Below are 19,319 nucleotides of genomic sequence, written 5' to 3'. Positions count from 1 at the left end.
CGAGATATTGAAATACGTCGTCGGAGAACTGCAAGAAAGATTTCAGACAAGGAGACTTCCTATTGTTAATATATGAATCGAGCTGAGAAACTAAACAGAGAAGGAACAATCTTCTATAATAGTATAGAGCTCCTGACGTACGCCAATAATATTGATACCATTGACCTGAATAGCGAGCGCCGTTAGTTCTGCGTTCTGCAGACTGGAGAAGGAAGCGAAGCGTTTGGGTCTGGTTGTGATTAAGGACAAGACGAAATACCGTCACTGTTGACAGTCAATCCTTGGAAGTCATAAATAATTTCTGGAACTAGTATCAACTCCAACAACAATATCAGCCTTGAAATCCAAAGCAGAATAACTCTTGCCAACAGGTGGTACATTGAACTTAGTAAGCAAATGAGAAGTAAAGTCCTCTCTCGATGAACAAAAACCAAACTCTATAAGTCACTCATTATTTTTGTCCTGTTATATGGTGCAGAGGCATGACAATGACACTATCTGATCTATCGGCCTTAGGAGTGTTCGAAAAAAAGGTTTTGCGGAAGACTTACGGTCTTTTGCACATTGGCGACGGTGAGTACCGGAGTCGATGGAACGATGAGCTCTACGAGATATATGAGGCATTGACATTATTCAGCGAATCAAAAGACAGCGGTTGCGCTGGCTTAGTCGTATTGTCCGAATGGAAGAGAACACTCCTGCCGGTGAAATCAGAGCAAGAGGAAGACCTCAGCTCCGTTGGAGAGCTGGAGAAGGACCTGTCTTCCCTCGGTATCTCGAATTGGCGTCAAATATCGGAAGAACGATTGGCGCGCTGTTGTTAACTCGGCTTTTACCACGAAAAAGGTGTCTACGCCATTAAAGAAGAAGAAGAAGCATACCTAAACCTCTAAATTCAAAAAAGTTGGTATGTTTGCCCCACCCTAATGCAAACCTTACTTCTGCTTTACTCCACAAAGTTCATACAAACACCAATGTATATTTGTTTAGGCCACCAACATCGCCGTATAACCGTTATATTGTGGCAGTAACAACATGAAAACACAAAGCATATAAAGAGCGGCGATAGTTTTTCGCTCAGTGCGCATGAAGCACAGGTTTATCCTGCGACTCTACTGTGCTGTAAACTTCAACACCAACTATTGTTGTTGTTTTTGTTAACGGTGCTGCTGTGCTGACGTTGATGATGGATAGCTTTGCTGCTGTGCTCGTGTTGCAGATGCCACGCAGTAAACTAAAGAGAGCAAGGAAAATAGTGGATGGGGAGGATGGTGGATACAACGGGGAGGGGGGTGGATACAACGTCAGTGCTACCAAGATGAATATTTGTGCTTAACTCTTTGACTTGTTGCGTTGACTTGCGTCTCAGGTACACTATTATCTGCTATTGTTCTGTGCTAGCAACAACAATAAAAACAACAATATCAGCAACAATAAAAACAACAATATCAGCAACAATAAAAACAACAATGACAGCAATATTACTTTGTAGCCAGCTATCAGTTTGCCGCTTGAGTGAGTTATCATGAAGTGCAGCGTTCTTGCGCTCGTCGACAACAACAAAAAACAACAGAAATGGAAAATAAAGTGGAGAAAAATGCGAGAGTTCATAACAAATGCAATTTTGATATGTGAAAATGATTTATTGTGTCACATGACATTACCGTTGCCGCGCGCTTACTCTGCAGCGCCATTAGTGCTGGCGCGTGTGGCAGCAATTTGCTTGAGTGTTGCACATGTGGCACTGTATATTTTATGCGGTTTTTTGTTGTTGTCTCACAGGTGCAGTTAATTTTTTGCGGTTTTCATGTTGGACTGTGGTTTTGCTGAGGAGATGTTTGCAAAGGGTTGCCTGAGCTTTTTTTGTTTTTGTTTGTTTTTAAGGCCAATATTTGCCACATATTGCTGCATTTAAATATTGACAGTAAATATGTATCGGAAATAGATTTGTTTGAATAATATTTTTTCTTAGTGATATTCCATTGGGGGGCATTCGCATAGATAATGTTTCAGCATCTCATCATTCTCAGCGCATGCAGCGCACGTTTACCATTTTCTGGAAGTGGGAACTTAAGGCTAGGTTTCTTGTGTTGACCCCCATAATGTTACTAAGCTCCATTTTACTTAGAAGTAGAAGCCAAAGTGATCTCGTTATACCTTGTGTTCCAAGACCTGAGATATTCCTCTAGAATCCATTGCTTCAAACAACACCTGAAGGAGCTGAATGGTTTACGGCAGCTTATAGGAATTGTGTCTCCAGCTGCCTAAGCAGATCTGCTCCTCTGCATTTTCATATTCTGCTATTCCTATAAGACCTGGTACCTAGATGATATAAACGGAGTTACCTACTTAAGGTCTAGAGATTGCCTGCTTGCATAACCTAACGCAATGAGGCTTATGTTGGCGCTATGTATACTCTTAATTGCCGCTTGGTTATTCACTAGAATGCTTATGGACTTATGGGTTCGAGCAAACATCCACTTGGCATGTTCTGTTATGTCCACAATTTGCGCCTGAGAGACTGAATTGTAGTCAATTATCTTGAAGCTACCTTATATGTATGGATTATAACAGAAGAAGCGCGCTGTTTTGTTGTGTTTTTCTGTTTCTGTTTCGGTCTTTGAACCGCCAGAACAATCGATCACAGAACCACTGGTCCATTCTTCGCTACTGAGAAATGAAAACAATGTGGTTAGTTCCTCGTGGATTTCCTTTTCTCGGTCGCATTGCCGCTTAACAGGAGTTTATTAGCGAGGACGAATATGATACCATGCCCTTAGAGACGTCTAGCCTGGCTCCAATGGCCTAAAATTATGAGTCGGCTGGCCGTAATTATTGCCTCATACGGAACTTGTATGCGCATTGACAGAGTGTTAAGGATAACCTCCAGAGCTTAGAGGTTGAGGTAGTTTTCATTGCGCCTGTAATACCCACCAAGTAGTCCAGTTGCAACTGTTCCCATTGACTTAATCAGACAAAAAATTGTTGCTGAAAACGATATAGAGACTTAAATCCACTGTTATAAGTTAACAGTTTGTTTAAGTTTTTTTCGAAATTGTGCTTATATATTTTATGGCATATTATTTTATTTTCTCCTAGAAGAATAATATGAATAATACTTTTACTTTTATTTTATCTTTGTAAGGAGATTCTGTATCAGTTTTATTAAATCCATACATATTTTTTTTATATTTTTGCTTTAAAAACTAATATAAAATCATTTTCCTTTGATTTTTCGGTGTACTCAGAAGAGACAAGAGTCAAAAATCGCACAGGTTAGTTCTCAAAATATTTTAATGCCTGAAATCGCTGGAAAAACTAATAATTCTTTATTTTAAAATTATTATTTAAAAAAAAAATTTGTAAACTTTAGACTTTGAGTAGTTCTAAAACAAACACAACAGGACAAATATTTATTATATTTTGACCTTTGCAATTTATTCGGAATATTTTTCCATACAACAATAACGGACAACTGACCCTAACAAAATGAGAAATAAGACGTTTTCATGAACTTTTTCGCGCCTGAATCGGCGAAGTAGCATTGATTTAGGCACGAATGTGTGTCGTTGATTGTTCTACGGTTACTAGGATACACTTTAATTATCAAATACCCACACAAAAAGTAGTCAAGGCAGGTTAATCTGGCTATTAGGACAGCTTATCAATGTTAGCGTAAACTCTGTTCCGAAGACCTTAAATTTCCGGACAATATCAAGCGACGCTGCTGAAGTTCTAGTTAATGTGCCGCCATCCAGGGAGACGAATTTGCTCGATTGGACCAGCTATCAGTGCCGTCTGTAGGCTTAAAAAAAAGAGGAGAGAACCGAAACCATCACAGTGTGGCAACAACGATGGCAAACCTCAACCAATGGATGGTAAACCCACAGACTAATCCCGGACATCCATTTGTGGATAGATAGAAAACATGGGGACCTAGACTTCCACCTAACCGATATACTGAGTGGACATGGATGCTTTAGAAGCTACCTTATCCGATTTCGCCGCGACCTAAGTCGTCACGTGTGACGTGTAGAGAGTACATAGAAGGCTCTGAGTACGCATTTTTTCAATCATTTCTCGTTTTTCAAATGTAAAGGAAAAGTTAAAAACTTCACTTGGCGGTAGTTTTTCGGTGGAAAATTTTACAGCACTCATATGTTAGGCCTCTGGTAAATGGAAAGCTGGCAGCGAAGCGTCAGCTCTAATTACGAAAAAACTAAGCCACATACAGTATATTAGGCGTCAGTCAGTCTGTATGATAGAAGAGACTTAAAGTCTTTCTTTTTTCCATTAAGTAATACTTAATCCAGTGGTTCCGTGGGATAGATAGGAACTGGAAGTAGGTTAGGTTTAGCGCATTAAAATTCCGTCTCCGGCTTTTGATCCTTCTTCTACTATACTACCAAAACAAAAATAAAAATAAAAAAGACCTCGAACTAAATGTGTAGTTTTTAAGTCAATGCAAGTCAGCGATTGCTTTCACAGTAAAGTGTCACTACTGCTTTGTTGTGAATCGATTACAACGAGTTGAAGTTTTAGTGTTAGATGAAATATTTTGCTCTGAGCTGGATCTCAGGATACCATTAAAGCCTCTCGAATACTGCAGCATCTTCCAAAGGGAAGTCTTTCCAAACAGAACCAACAGAAACCGGATGAAGTATTAAATTATATATCAAATCGCAATAGCACCAGGAGATCTATGCATTGCGTGACAGCTGATCAATATAACCTAACTTACCGACATAACAAAGCGAGCACCCTGTATGTAAAAAAAAAACTATATCTGAGAGTTAAAGATATATTTATATTATCTTTAGCGTGCTACAAATTGAAAAACTTATGGTTTGAACGAAAATATTTTTCAATTTTCTTTTTCTCTGCTATCCGCTTTTTATGTAAATATATTCATGTGTTTTTTACTTGTATATAATTATTTAATATTGCTTATTATTGCTGCACGCGCTCGTAATCATTTAATTAATAAACAACGGGACATTCAATTATGAGTTACCACGTTTGTGGTATTCAGTTGAGCGCAAATGATTTTTCAATTATTATTTTATTTATTTTTTTTGTTGTTGCATGACATACATCAAAGTGCTATTCATCTAGATACATACGGACATATGTAGGTCTGTAAACGTGAGCATAAGCTTTGATATTTAAATGGCAAATGATTTAACAGCGAGATAATCAGACGTGAAACAGCTCCATATCTGCTTGCAACATCATTTTATGCTTGACCTGCTTTTCTCTTTCTCTGTGTGTGTGTGTGCATCAGTTTCCAACGCATATGTATTTATGTAATAGTTTGTATGTGTGTGTGCACACGCTTATTTAACTTAATTTCACTTAATTGCATTCATAATCATATGCAACAGTCAATTTGTGCTTGAGGAATCAGCAGGAGAATGAAAGGCACGAGTAAGTGAGTGAGTGAGAGGAGCACACACACACACTGTTAACTGACAACTCAACTAACAACTATAATGTACGTATACATACATAAACACATATGCATACATATGTGTATGTTGATGTTTTTAGCAGAGATGCAATATTAAAATTTTTCTTTTAATTAATAAATTTTCAACTTTGTAGGGTAAAATTTAAATAACGTAATTTTTACCGTTTTTATTATTTAAACAAAGGATAATAATTAATTGAATTGGCGAGTAGCAGAGTTGGCTGCAGTGGGCAGAGTTTTTAAAAATGAAAAATAAATGAAAAAAATATTTAATAAAAAATATATAATAAAAAATATTAAATATTAAAAAAAAAATAAAAATTAAAAATTAGAAAAAAAAATTTAAATTTTTTAAAAACTAGTTAAAAAATATTAAAAAAATAATAATAAAAATAAAACAGATTTAATGCAATGGATAGAATCTTTTATAAAATAAACATAAAAATATTCAAAATATAATAATAAAACAAAAATTAAAAAAAAATATTTGAAAAAATATTGGAATATAAAAGAAATAAAAAAAATTGGAAAAAACTTAAAAAATATTAAAAACAAGTTTAAAAAAATTTGAATTTAAAAAAATAAAAAAAAAAAAATATTTAAAAAAAACTCATAAAAAAAAGTATTAGAAAAATTAAAAAAATTGGCTGCAATAAACAAATTATTTTTATAGAGCAAACAAAGAAAAATTGAAAAATAAATAACAAAATTTAAAAAAAAAATTATAAATATTAAAATGAATTAATTAAAAATTAAAAAAAAAATTAAAAATTAATTTTTTTATAAACAAGTGAAAAGAAATTTAAATGTAAAAAAACTATAAAAATAAAAAATTTAATACTAAAAACGAAATAAAAAAAAATTTAATAAAATATTTTAGAAAAAATAGAAAATTTAAAAAAAATTAAAAGATAAAAAAATACAAAAGTTGAAAATTATTCGAAAAAAACAAAAAAAAAATAAAAAAATAATTAAAGAAAAAAAAATAATAATAATAAAAAAATTCTATATATAAAAGAAATAAATAAAAATAAAAAAAAATTGAAAAAAATACCAATTAAAATAAATGAAAATAAATGTAAGAAATGCCAATAAAAAAATATAATAAATGTCTATAATAAGTTTAATAAAAACCTTTATTATCAACAAATGCATAGAGCAGCTGAGGCAATAAGTAAAGCAATGTAAGACAGTAGTTGCCATACTTGCAACCAAAACGTAATCGTAACGGGTGATTCAAGTAAAGGTATTTTTTCAATAGCCTTTTTCTACATCATGCGTGAGTTGTACGTGTCCGTCCGCTCAAAATTTACATTAAAACATTTCTTTCATACAAAACATTTTCTTTATGTTCTTTGAGACAAATTATGAAAAAATGTTGGAACTATGAATTTTCAAAATTTCAATACTCGGAAAAAGTACCGTTCAATATTTGCGTTTACGAAGAAAAAGGTATTTCATTATAAAAATAACTAGTCGAGCTAAATTTTTTAATTGTTTTTCTCAGCTTTTGAATCTCTCATTGAACGTTGAATTTTTTCGTTTTTTTATATAAAAACAAGGTATATTAAAAAATTATTGTATTTTAATTACAGTAAAACAGTAAAAGTATTTTTTTTTTTTAATACTAAAAAATTAAAATTAAAAAAAAAATATGTTTTTTTTTAAATACTAAAAAATTAAAACTAAAAAAAAAATATATTTTTTTTAATAGTAAAAAATTTTAATTTTTTTAATATTAATTTTTTTAATGACTTGTATTTGTTTTTTAATGAAAAATATATGTATGTACATTCGGTTCTTTATTTACAAATTTATAAAATTCGAAGTGTACCGTTTAAATTGAATTTTTGACCAATTATCGAAGCTTTGTTTTGTTTTGAACGAAAAAAATTTTTTAATGTAAATTTTAGATGGAATGACCCATATCGTCACCTTAAATGCAAAATAATGTAACACGACTAAACTTTTCATAAGTTTAAAGGCGAACGAAAAACGTTATAATAGAAACCACTCATAATGAAAAAATTGAGTTTTGGTTATAAAATGGTTATGTATTGGTTATATATTGGTTATAAATTGGTTGTGTATTGGTTATATTAAGGTTATATCTGACAACGGAAGCTGAAAATTTTATGCTACATTCAAAATATGACGTAGTGAATCGTTAGCAATAAAAAACTCAATTTCAGCTTTTTGATGATACGTTATTTTGCATTTTAGGTGGAGATACACGCATTCTGATACGTTTTTTCCCACAGTTCACTTACATATAGTACAGACATATATCCACTACTACTTTAATATACCTAGATGTTTGCACATCTGTTTACTAGCAACGTTTATAAATAATGCAGGTATTTTGCATTTTAATGAATTTCATTTATAATTCAAAAACAATTTCCGCAATGAATTTTACCGTTAACATTTATTCATATGCTCAATTTACTGAAATTAAATTCCAAGCTGAGCAATTGGCCAGCGGTAGCACAGCTGCTCATCTCCTATTAAGAGCAACACAATTACTTACTAGTTACTGGTATGTATTACATAAAGGTATGTGCTCGTACATAAATGTGTATATGTATGTACACACATGTTGCTCTTGTGGTTAAAATTAAGGCATCAACGGCAGTTCCAGTATCGATGACGTGCCATACACACTTATGCGTTCTATATATGGGCGTATAAATATTGACCGCAATGTAGTTGCTCCGTACTTGGTTCGATTCACGTATTTGCTGCGTTTTGTAACCAATACTATCTAAAAGTTATGTAATTTTCTCAAGTTGCCTTGTGCACTGATTAATTTCCTCTTGTAATTATTAAGTGTGCTTATTGACTTTTGGTATTGAGTAAGAAATTGTTCGCGAATTCTTCCTCAAAAAAAATACTGTAACGATGCCCCAGCCTCCATATTTGCCAAACATGGCTCCGTGTGGCTTTTTCCTATTTCCAAAAAGAAATCATTAAAGGGCCATTGTTTTACAAGTCAGACGCAATTCACTGAAAGAGCTTAAGATGATAACAAAAATCGAGTTTGAGAAGTGTTTCGATTCCCCAAGCATTAGATAGCAGCCAAACGCTGCGCTAGCATTTTCTCTGACGCCTACGCAACTGTGCTACGAATAGTTTTTGATTGAGCAATTCTTTTTTTCGTGTCAAGCAACGTTTTAGTAACTCCTTAGTTTTTTTTCTGTGAACGGTTATAACGGATTTCAGTTCTGAGGAATTTAAAATCAAAGAAAAAAATAAATTTTTAGTTTAAGTTTTCATTTCCGCCATTCACAATAGTTAAACTGTTCTAAATATATGCAAGATAGCATTGAGCGTAACGGTTATACCACTTTAGTGAGATATCAATATACTTTTTTACGATTACTATTCGATAACTGTGCTGTTGCTTTTATTACATGATTGTTTTTTTGACAAGAGGGCAGCACGCAAAGATAGCGAGCTGAGAAATGGCGAACTGAAGACAGCTATAATTGGTTAAAAATACTTAACTTATCTCTCTTATAGCAGATATCATTCATTTATTTAAAAGACCTAGTTACTAAATTAGAATATTTAAAAATTTATGCGAAGAAGTGACGAAATGATAAAATCTGTATTTTGAATTTTGGCATGAAAAATCTTTCAATGCCAATGATTTATTTTCTTCCGAACAAAGCCTTTTCACGTGGGTGGTTGGATTGTCTTAAAAGTCTTAATTTTATTTTCGATTTTTGTTATTAGCAAAATGTGAGGTACCTTGCAAGGTGATATTTGTATATAGAAACAAACTATATTTACATTACTTAAAGCATACAAGCGCTATCTTTCACGAAGGCATAATTTATGCTGAACAGAATGCTTCTCCACCTTATACCCCATCCAACTCGCAATGAAAATGTTTGCTACTTATGTGTATTTATGTTAATCGATATAGATAAAATATTAAATTTGCATAGCTTGTTGGATTCAAGGACAGTTAAACCCGAGATATGGAATTTCTGAAAATTTTCTCTACAAAGAAATAAAATTTATTTATAAATACAATGATTTACAGTTCAAGCATTAACACATACATATCAGTGTCATATAATCTATGCTATACATGGTGTTCAATTTGTCGAGACAGCATACCTTCCTTATATCAACAAATTCAAAATAAGGATTCTTAGAAAATATGGACTCCAGCGCCATCTACCGAGTGCATTTATCTATGTGTTTGCTATATATCTTTCCTTTATAATCCCATCAATAAGAGTACTGGCGTACAACCAATGATACTATGTGGTGATTTTTAGAGTATCTATCGTCTCACCCTTATTATCTTTCCAATCGCATCAATATTGAACCATATACTATACAAATCTTTTGAATACATCGAGCCTGTCACAAGTCCTCCTAGCTATTCAAAAATCATTCGTCATCGGTATTAAGGGGTTACATGGGTTTACGGATTTCAAAAAATCGAATTTTTTTATTGTCTTATTAAATTCTACAACAGCTCTAAAATATTGTTCTTAATTTCCAAGTTGTTGCGAGTAATAGTTTCGAAGATACAGCTTTGAGAACTTGTACGCTCGAGGCTAGCTAGGCTAAGCGCGCTGTCTTTAAACGCGTTTTTCTCGAAAATGTGGTTTTTAAAGTCGGATGGCAAAATTTCTCGAGCAGTACTCAACCGATCTTCATGAAGTCTTACACAGGTCTTTGAAATGCAATTCTGAAAGACTTGGACGAAGGACTTGTTTTCCGATTACAACTGTTACAAAAAAAAAAATTTCGCGGAATTTTAAATTTTTTGTAAAAAAGTTTGCCAAAAATCCAATTTTCTGTGTTGTTTTTTGTCTAGGTTCTAAGTTAAGGTTTTAACTAAAACACGTACTTTTTTCCACTTTAAATGATCCAGTAAGGCAACATCCTGCCACAGAGCGTGCAACTTTTTTCCGAGGGGTTACCGGAAATTGTGTCGCAATGGTGTAAGTAAATATTTAAAAAAATCTTGCAACAGTTGCTATAGAGTACATATAATAGTTTGGTTTTCTAATTAAATGCAGAAATCTTTGAAAATGTTAAAGAGAGAAAAAAATTCGCATTGTGGGAAAGGAAAGGTAAAATAACAAAAATGAATGGAAAATAATTTATAGACGTTCTGATTCTGGAAGAGGAAAAGGAGGCGCGTGGCTCAATTTTTAAGGGCTTAAAACGGTTTAACTCGACTTCCGACTAAACTAGGAGTCTTACAGAAAAAAGTTATGTGGCAAGGTTGAATATAAGAAAAATTTCTTCAACTTTCGCCTAGACATTTTTTTCACATAAACTCAACAAAACGTAAAAAAATGAAAAACGCTATTTTCGGATTTAATGAAAAATTTACCATAGCTATGTATGCATACATTTTTTTCTTCACCAGAAAGATGAGTTTTTAACAAATATATGTGTTTACAGAGAGCTTTAAGAAAATTCGATAGTTGGATGTGAGAATTTATGATAAAAATTTAAGTTTATTTGGCGATACTAAGCCAAAGTAGGAGCAAGAAATGCTTTTAATAAAAAATAATATTGTATGTCTAGTACATAAGAATCTAAGTTTACATCCATTTTCATGAAATAATGTTTGCTTTTCTTTAAATATAAAAAGTTAGAAAACTTGAAAAAAAATGTATTTGCAGTTTTCATAGAAATTTTGAGGTTATTTGGAAAAGGTGTTAATGCAAAAGTTGTATATATTATTCTTATCTTCAATTTTGCCATATAACTTTTTCCTATAGCACGCATAGTTTTGGTGGAAATCGAGTTAAACCATTTTTGATGCTTAAAAATTGAAGCACGAGGCTTCTCTTCCCGCCCTCAGAACGGCCGTAAATTATTTTTCTTTATATTTATCTTATTTTATCGTTCTTTTTCAATGAATTGAATGCAGTTATGATTTTTTTGCTTTCAAAAATCATCTTCACTGCAGTAAATTGAGAAATATTTAAAGAATATTTGAGGCAGAGTAAAATTCGTATATAATAAAAATTGTATAATCAATACAAAATTACAAGTTTGTATGGGTCCATATAGCATTTAAAAAAAAAAAAAAAAAAAATTTGTTTTGAAAAAAAAAATTTCATTTGCAAAAAAAATTTTTTTCCCTTTTGAAAATTCACTAAAAAAAAATCAATAAAAAAAAATGTTTTTTTCATTTTGAATTTTTTTTCAGTTTGCACTTTCTACGCTCTTCTCTATATTTATGAAGTATGCTACGTAATTGATAAATTATTTTTTTCCAACATATATACAGTTATAAATAATTATTTGTCATAATGAGATATTTCTAATATCTAAAAAAATATTGAATATATCTTCTGTTACTTGGAATAATTTTTTTTTACCAAATTTATATATAAGATATATTTATAGAATTTCTGAATACTTCACTATAAACTTATTTCTACCAAAGTAAATATTAAATTACTATATTTATATGCATTAGTATGAAATGTTGTTGTGTGGCAAGCGTTGAGTAATATGTTTTTAAGTGATAAATTATTTCTATATATAGAATGATAGCACAAAGAGTAACAAATAATAAGCAGAAGAAGAATGTACGTATATGTGCTTCTGCAAGCATGTATTGGTGAGTGAGTGTGCATGTGCATCTGTGTGTGGGTGTGTGTGTGTTGGCATGCTGTGATTATAATCAATGCATAAAGCAGCAAATATAAAGATTTCATCTTACGTTGCATTGAATAACAAAATCGTGGCGTTGCTGGTGGCGGCGGCGATGGTGGTGGCAGCAACATGGCGCCCAAGCGACGGCGCTCTTGCCTCAACTGTGCTTTATGCCTCGGCGTCTCGGCCAACTGCTGTGCTAGTTTGCTGCAACCTACATGTACCGTTATGTGCACTTTCACCACTTTTATGCAAAAGACAAACAGACGCGCACTTTCACACACACACACACGAACCGGTCGTTGCGTCCGTCGTTATTTGCCTGCTTGTTTGCGTGCGTGTGTGTTGGTGCATTTGCATTTAGTTCGCCGCTGCTTTGGTTGCTTTGGTGGCTTTTGCGTTTTGCAAGTCAGTAATTCGCTTTCTCACTTTCACTCGTTTTTTCTGCACATTCACTTTGTTGTTGTTGGCGTTTATTTAATTTTCGGTTTGACACACACAGCTGCTTAGCTTGTGCGGGTGCAGTTGCACTCGAAAGTGTTAATTGCAAGTTGATTTCGGGTTTTTCGGTTTGTGCAACTTCTTGGCGGCAAAGCGTTGTGTTTGTTGTTGTTCTTAAGTTTGCTTTCATTTACTTTTTGACTGTTTGATTTGCTTAATTTTTGGTTTTCTTTTGATTATGTTTTGCAAGTTGTTAACTGAGTGTTGGTTGTTGTTGTTGTTGCTTTTGATTTAGTTTTGGAAGCTTTTGTGTTTTTGAGACGCTTCTGGTTCTGTTTAAAGAGCAAAGGAAGGCGGAAATTGCTGTGTTTGGTTTTGAGTTAGGAAAATGATTTAAAGAAAATATTTTTTTTTCGTATTTTATACTCATTAATTTCAAAATATAAATTTTTGTATTATTTTAATTTTTATTTTTATTTTCGCTTATTTTGTTTTATTTTGATTTTATTTTATAGTTATTTTTAGTTTATTTTATTTTAATTTTATTTCAATTTTACTTAATTTTATTTTTATATTATTTTGTTTCTGCCATTATGTTTCTTTTTATTTGTTCTGTGAATCTTTTTTTGGAAATTTTTGTTTTTTTTTCAGTGAATAATGCTTAGAAAACTTTTGTTATTGATTTTGAAATTTTAATTTTAATTAATAATTATATTAATTTTTTAATTAATTAATTTTTCTTTTTGATATTAATAACTTAATTTTTTATAATATTTTTTAAAATTTATTTTCAATCATTTTATTTTTTAAATTTAATATTAATTTTTATTTTTTGTTGCAAACTTTGTTTTTGAAATTTAATATTCGTTTATTGTATATTTTTTATAAATTTTTTGTTGTTGTTCTTATTACTCTTTTCATATTTCTTAGTATATTTTTTGTTAACATTTCAGCGCTTAGTTTTTTATTCTTATCTTAATTTTGGCATTTTTATAGCATAGCCTTAGGCGCAATATGAAACGTACTCGCAAAATTTAGCTGCTTTTGAATAAAAACTGCAATTATATTTCACAACAAAACTCTAAATATTTGAAGTCTACTATGAGACATAGGTCCTAAATTTTGAATTTTCTTCATAAAGACGAGTTTGCTAATACAAATTTTAACTTAATACCCCCTAAATTTCAATATGTTTTAGAATTGGGAGGTGAAGTTATGCCTCTTTTATGTATTTATTCCAGAATGGAATATGATTTATCAGTGAATATATGCATTTTATCCCTTCAAATATGGGGTGCTTTCGGAAAATATCGGGTATTTTTAAAAATAAAAATTCGCGAGTTTGAAGAGTCCCATTTTCAAATTTTTTTATTATGCTAATATACTACTGTGCCCAAAAAATAAGGTGACATTGTATTTATTTTGAAAATTTTTTATTTATTCTTCCAAATCAATTTCATCCCCTTCAAAGTAATCCCCTCCCGATGCAATGCACTTATGCCATATATATTACCCTGAAGTACGATAACATTTTCAGAAGAAATTCATTGCTTACTTTGTCTTTAGCAGCCGCTAAGGTTAGACGTGCTTTTGTGAGCTTGGCAATTTTCGTTTGTTAAAAGAAATGGAACAAAGAATTTGTTCGTGAACCCTTGACCAAAAGCAATACTGTAACAATGCCTAATCGCATATTGGCCAGACATGGCTCTGTATGACTTTTTCTTATTTTCAAAAGGAGTGCCTTAAAGGGTCGTTTTTTTTACTTACATATTATTATTTTTGACAGTTTTACATATATTTTGTTGTTTTTTTTATGTTTGTTTTTACAGTCATTTTTCTCATTATATTTTATTTTATATTTCATCTTTTAGTTTCTTGTATTTAAAAAAAATTTGGTATTTTTATGGCCTACTCTAAGGCGCAATATGAAATTTTCTAGCAAGATATAAAAAAGTCGCTGAAAATCGGGTTAAGTGCTTGGAAAAAACGCTAGCATAATTGCATAATATTGAATGGAGCCAATTTTGAAGGCGACAGCGTTAATGAAGTCAATGGAATAAATATTTTTTACAAAAAACGAAAATTCGGTTATTTTTTGACCAACTCGTACTCATTATAGTTTTTGTTCTCAAAATTTCCGATTAGCTGATTTTTATTAAAATTATTAATCATTTTGTTATGACTATTTTATATATTTTTTATATGTATGTCTTCATTCTAGTTCCTGTAATAAATAATTTTTTTGGTTTTTGGTCTTGTGGACATTTTTTCAATTTCTCTATTATAACACATTTTAAATAAATTAAATTTAACATTTTAAAATCAAATTATCTTATTTAATGTTTATCAATTATTTTTTTATATATGTATATATTTATTATATCAATAATAATTTAATTTTTATAATATTTCTTTTTAAATTAATATAATTTAACTTAATTTTTTTCGTACTTATTTATTTAGAAGTTAATTTATTATAATTTTTTAATTCATTTTACTTAATTTTAAATAAATTCACTTGCGATTTTATGTTATATTCATTAGTTTCTTTATTTAATTACGCATATGATTTTTTATAAAATGAATTTAATCTAATTTTTTTATTACCTTACCGAGTTCTTACTTTATTGCCTTCCATGACTTAAAAAAAAAAATATTAAAAAATTAAAAAAAAAAAATTTCATAAAATATTAATTTATTTTACGTTTTGTGTTTAAAAAATAGTTTTTAAAAATTTTATGTTTAAATTTTTTGAATTTGTTTAATTAAAAATTATAAATTTTTTTTTAATATATATTTTTATAATATTTTTAATATATATTATTTTAAAATAATTTTTTATTTAATATGTCGTATTTTTTTCTCTTAAAATTTTATTTTTTTATTTTATTTATTGTATTTTATTTAATTTTACTCTTCGATGTTATATTAATAAAGATTTTATTAAATTTATTTTTAATATCTGTATAATATATTTTGCAATTTCGTGTTTGTTACAAATATTTTTTATCTTTTTATGGTTGTAATTTTTTATATATTTTTATTTTCTTTTTATATACACTGTTTTATGTGTTCTTTTTTTACGTTTATGTGTTTTACGTTTTATCAAATTTATTTCTATTACATTTTTTAGGAATTTATTTAAAAACTTATTTACTTTGTTTTATTTCATTTGGTGTCATATTATATTAGCGTAATTTATTATTTATTTTTTATTTTTACTTTATTTGTTTTTTAAGTCTAAGTTTTTTTTAAATTTTAATTTTTTTATTTTTTTATAGAATTTTTTTCTATTAAATGTTTTGTTTTTACGAATTTATTTATTTCTTGCTATATATTGTGATTTATTTTCACTTAATGTTTGGAATTATTATTTTATTTAATTTAGATTTATTTGTTGTTTAAATTTTACTTTTTTTCTTTATATTTCTAAACGCCACCTTACCTTCTGCCGCTTTTGCCTCTCAAAGTTTTTCAAACAATATGTTTATTATAATTAAATTACGCCTTAATTTTATTTTGTAAAGTAGTTGTAAATTTTTGTTTTATATTTTATTTGATTTGTTTTTTGATTTTTTATTTTATTTTCAATTTTGATTTTTTTTTTGAATTTTATTTCGTTAATTATTTACACTTTTTTATTTTCCACTTCACATTTGGCCACTTTTTCACTTATAAAAAATACTTTGTGCTTACATGCTTTAAAGAAACCGTTTACTTGTCAGTTTGCATTATTTACAAAAAGTGCTTAAGTCATTATTATTAAGTTTTGTGATTTTTCAATGAATTTTAGGCATGAATAACAAATGGAAATGAGGTTAGATTTGCTAACAGATAGACTGTAGTTTAATTTTATTTTTGTTGTTTTATAATCTACAATACTAAATTTTGCACTTTTTGGTTAAAAAATCGACTTCACGACGTTATTAATTTAAATTAATTTTTTTTTAATTTATGACTTAATTTAATTTTTTTGTTTTAATTTATTATAATACTTAAACCTTTTGTATTATTTATTCTTATTATTTATTTTAATATTATTTTCATTTTGTTTTTATGATAGCAGACAGTTAGCCTTTTTAGAGATTATGCGAAAAGAGGGTGTGGTGTGCCACTGCGATAGTAAGTGTTGTAGCAAATGAATGAAAAACCGTTCTGATCACCGCTGCCCAGCTGCCACAGCTGTTGAGCCTCGACTGCTCGCTGGAGCATGATGCGCCAGCAAGTTGCCTTACTAACGCTACTGTTAGTCCATTTACGACACCACTTCGACAGTTGGGATGGGGGTGGGGGGTGGTAGAAGAGGTGAGCGCGCTCATATGTGTGGCGGCCAATAAGGTGTGTGCTGCCTGCCACAAGTGTTGCAAGTAAGATCAGCACGCTGGCGAAGAGCAGCGCCGACCAACTTCCGATTACAACTTCGGACGTCGTGTGTAGACGTCGGAAATGGAATCGTGTACCGAATATGACGATTTATGGCGGACAGCAGCGACGCTGCTGACGTTTACAACGATAAGCAGGACAGTTGAGGTCTGCCCTTAACATGGTGTTGCAGGTGTTGCTGCCACACTTATGTATAGTTTAATGGCTGCGGATGGTTAGAAGGGCCTGCAGAGGGGTTGAGGTGTAGTTGTTGGTCGCTCTAACAATATTGCAGCACTTTATAGGTCGTGCGAGTTAGTGGCCGAATGTGGTGTAACGAGTCGAGTACGGTGTAACGGTATTTACGATAGTGTTTGTGCTTTTGAAAGTGCGTGTGTGTGTGTGTCGGTGTGTTTGTGTGCGTGTACCGCGCCCACTTCACAATGGCATTAAACGGCGCGAATGCAACAGCAATGAGTTGCATTCACTTGAAGCAGTTTTGAAGCAAATTTTCTCGCGGTTTGTTTTCGAATTTGAAGGGTGTGACTTTTGTTTTTCGGTTGGCGGGTTGGTTATTTTGGATTTTAAATTGCAGATTTGAATTTGTTTTTCGAAAATGGTATATTACAAATAATTGAAATCACATTTTTTGGTGAAAATTTTTAAGTTCCGAATTTTTTATTTTCGAAATTTTCTAAAATTTTTTAAATATTGTGCTTAATTTTATTCTTATATTCAGTGAAATTTGAATTTTCGTCACTATTTGCCCTATTTTTTAGTGAGAATTTTTAAGTTCGAATTTTTTTTATTTTCGAAAATTTTTAAATTTTTTTTTAAGTTGAGTTTTTATAAGTAATTAAATTTTAATATCATATTTCGTGAAATTTGCAGGGTTTTCGGCACTTTTGTCCCAGTTTTTTGATAACCATTTTAAAGTTCTGATTGCTTTTATTTTCGAAATTTTTTTGGAAATTTTTTAAAACTTTTTTATGTTGTGGTTTAATTTTTAATTACTTTTTAAACTCAAATTTAGTGGAATTGTAAGGCGTTTTGTTTGTATTTGTCTTAGTGTTTGGTGACAATTTTACGGCTCAAAATATTTTTATTTTCGAATTTTTTTTTTCTAATTTTTTATGTTATGCTTCTATTGATGATAACTTTTTAATCTCATAACTAGTGAAATTTGAAATTATTGTTGTTTTCGAAGACATTTTTGAATAAAAAAATGTGTTTTTAGCATTTTTTATAATAAACTTTTTCTTTCAGTATTTTTTTAGTATTTGTTCAATATTTTTTTAAATGTATTTTTTGAATATCTTTCTGCAGATTTTTTTTTTCAAATTCACTTCTAGCTTCTTTGAAATTATTTCTTTAATGCAGCCTGGCGGCCACTTTGATTTGAAGCAATGTTCACAAATATTTCAAAATACAGCGATTTTGAAATTTTTCGTTTACTTTTTACTTCAAAATCCGACAATATTTTTTTTTTGTTAAAAATTTTTAAAAGTTATTTTTAAAATAAATTTTCAACTGTGCTCTCAAAACTGCGCTTTTTCATAATTCACTTTCAATATTTCCGTTATTTTATTTCAACATCTTTTTGAAACTTAAAATCACAAAATTCGCAAAAAATATTGGACCGTGACATTTCATCTCTTTACTTCGAAATTTCACTACTTTGTGCACGAGTTGCTTTCCGTTAGCTGCTTTTGTCTTACAAAATAGTTTTGTTGTTGTTGCTCATCTCAGCTTATTTTGATTTGATAACTATTGTACTTGTTTTGAGTGTGTGTGTGGTAATGCTGTATATAAGTCCACTAAGCTTTAGCTTCAGCTTCAGCTCGGAAGCGCTATCAACTACACCGTTGCGTGGGAAATTATTAACTGAATCCTCGTTGGTCCAGTCAAGTCTTCAGCTGCTCTGCTCTGCCGCACTTTACATTGCGGCTTGGCCAATGCTCAATTTACTAGGCGCGCTGCCAGCTGCCAGCAGCTTTAAGAAAGTGGTCCTCGCAGCGGCGTCGAGCAGTGCAGCAACAGTAATCAGCATCTGTTGTGTTCGCATTACTGCTGGCGTTTCGTGTGCCACTCGTTCGTTTCAAGTTCGCCCTTTCGTACGAGCTTTGCTGCCCTTGATGTCGCCACCGTCGCGGCCACTGCCTCGTGCTTACACTTCTTATCAGCGCGCTCGTCGTGCGCTGTCGTGTGACTTCGTTTTTTTGTAATTTTTTTTTTCAAAGCATACTTTTCGGAAGCAACACGTTGAATGGGAAATGAGTGAGCGCTCATTGCTGGCGGTCTCAAATGAGCGCTTGTGTTCCATGAGCGCGTAGCTAAGGGTCGCTCTCTGTGCTCCATTACAACTATTCGCTGCTTGCTTTTGTTGTTGAACGCTCACAGC

The 19,319-nt window shown here is 31.0% G+C and overlaps 1 protein-coding gene across 5 annotated transcripts in view; it reads right to left on the bottom strand.

Annotated features, from left to right (window-relative positions):
* The window catches only part of LOC126757301 (uncharacterized), a 427,179-nt gene that overhangs the window by 259,583 nt on the left and 148,277 nt on the right, over nt 1–19,319 (bottom strand). Inside the window, exons 1-3 of one of the 5 annotated variants that reach the window (XM_050471091.1) lie at nt 18,637–19,056; nt 16,002–16,303; nt 12,183–12,919 (exon numbers count right to left, since the gene is read on the bottom strand). The exons of 1 other annotated variant lie outside the window; for it this stretch is intronic. The gene's annotated coding sequence lies outside the window, so the exon portion shown is untranslated. Of the gene's footprint in view, nt 1–12,182; nt 12,920–16,001; nt 19,057–19,319 lie in introns of those variants that run through there. 3 more of the 5 variants (XM_050471092.1, XM_050471089.1, XM_050471090.1) reach the window with 3 other exon arrangements.

This window comes from Bactrocera neohumeralis, chromosome 4 (assembly GCF_024586455.1).
Source record: "Bactrocera neohumeralis isolate Rockhampton chromosome 4, APGP_CSIRO_Bneo_wtdbg2-racon-allhic-juicebox.fasta_v2, whole genome shotgun sequence".
NCBI classification, from domain to species: domain Eukaryota; kingdom Metazoa; phylum Arthropoda; class Insecta; order Diptera; family Tephritidae; genus Bactrocera; species Bactrocera neohumeralis.
Note: the sequence above shows the minus strand (reverse complement) of the source record. Positions and strands in the feature narration are given on the sequence as shown.